Source organism: Dendroctonus ponderosae, unplaced genomic scaffold, assembly GCF_020466585.1.
Source record: "Dendroctonus ponderosae isolate FM_Combo_2020 unplaced genomic scaffold, Dpon_F_20191213v2 Dpon_F_20191213_6, whole genome shotgun sequence".
Classification (NCBI taxonomy): Eukaryota; Metazoa; Arthropoda; class Insecta; order Coleoptera; family Curculionidae; genus Dendroctonus; species Dendroctonus ponderosae.
In genome coordinates, this window is record NW_026018814.1 from 826,010 (window position 1) to 827,441 (window position 1,432).

At 38.1% G+C, this 1,432-nt stretch overlaps 1 protein-coding gene and 1 long non-coding RNA gene across 2 annotated transcripts in view; both read left to right on the forward strand.

Annotated features, from left to right (window-relative positions):
• Positions 1 to 1,432, forward strand: part of LOC125504758 — a gene marked incomplete at its 5' end in the record, with an annotated part of 39,586 nt that overhangs the window by 25,630 nt on the left and 12,524 nt on the right.
• LOC109535899 lies at positions 531 to 1,306 on the forward strand. Its single transcript, XR_002171777.2, has 3 exons — positions 531 to 701; positions 883 to 1,067; positions 1,163 to 1,306. It is a non-coding gene; the product is annotated as an uncharacterized LOC109535899 (long non-coding RNA).

The following is a 1,432-nucleotide window of genomic DNA, read 5'->3' on the forward strand; positions in this document are numbered from 1 at the left end:
GTTTTAAATTTTGCTCTTTACCGAATAGTAAAAGTGAAACTTGCGTTTCGCACTAAATTTCCCACGAAAATGTTGCCCGAAAAAAAGTTGCCTTTGGCATTACGAAACAGTGTCCTTTTATGCAAGTAGACCGCGGCTTTTAAATAAATATTAACAGAATTGACCGAAAAACTGCAATAAATATTGAAAAATTGCCCGAAAATATAGTTACTGTGCGCGTGGCCGAAAAAAGATGAAAGTTTACTCCATTAGGCAAAAACTAGAGCGTTTTAGCAAAATTCATCTCCGGCAAAACAAATCGCCTTGTTTTGTATGCAACTTGCGGTTTTCAAGAGGAAATCCATGCATTTATGCAGAAAATATAACCGAAACAAAAATCCCCGGGTGCAAAACGTACCTACACGTTTGGTCGACGTATTTTTTCCGAAATCTACTTGAAAATGTTGATTCACCACCAGCTCGCGCACGATTTTCCAAATTTTCCTGATGACTAACGGCCTTCGTTAATGTTTGTTTAAATCGCGTTCAGGTAATTTACATAGTTGAGACAGCGACGCATATTTTGGTTGTAGGCCAATAAATTGCTAGTGTCGCCTTATTAAAATAGGTCGAAAAGTATATAATTGGCCCAAACAGTACACTAAGTGTTCAGCCGTGTATATAAGCGGGTTAAGAGGTTCTTGCTTGCGCATCCCATACAAGTAAGTGTGTTGTGTGAACTGATTTTCGCTTAGAATTAGGAAAATCGCATCTGATACATAAAGAAGCGCGTACTGAAGACAAACCCAAATCTTGCCTTTGAGCAGATTCCCTTCAACGCGAGCTTAGCCAGCAGAATGACTTTCATCCAGTGTTCAAGTTAAAATAGACTGTGTTTTTTAGACAAAATGCTTAGATTAAAATACGATCCAGTCTTTGGAAGAGCATATTCTTACTTAGACGAATTGCGGTACAATCCGGATTTTATCACCCGGAGGCCGATCGAGTTTTACTTCAATTGGCCCTGGAAATATCGATACTGGTTTACTAATCAGAGATTCCGCAGGAATTTGTACAAAGAACTTCGTGTGAGTACCGAACCATTTCAAAAGCCGCTCAAAATCGAATCTGGCTGCGCCAAAGTGAGCCGATCGGCGCTTTTAATGCAGTTTTTCTTTTTTAGTTAAGAGAACTGACTTACCTGATGTAAATGGTAAACGCGAACTGAGCCTAAAATTCAGCCAACATGCTGCTTGTAAATAATTTGATTTTTATTTTAATTTTATATTGTATTTTGTAAGCAATCAATAGAGGCGCTTTTTCGCAAGTCCTTGGTCTTTCTCAATCTCAAATGCACACAGTTTGGAGAGTTTTTTTGTTACGAAACCAGTGTTTTACCTTCTAAATCGAGCACTATCATCTTCGGTTTTGGTGTTTTGTTTTTTATTGGAAA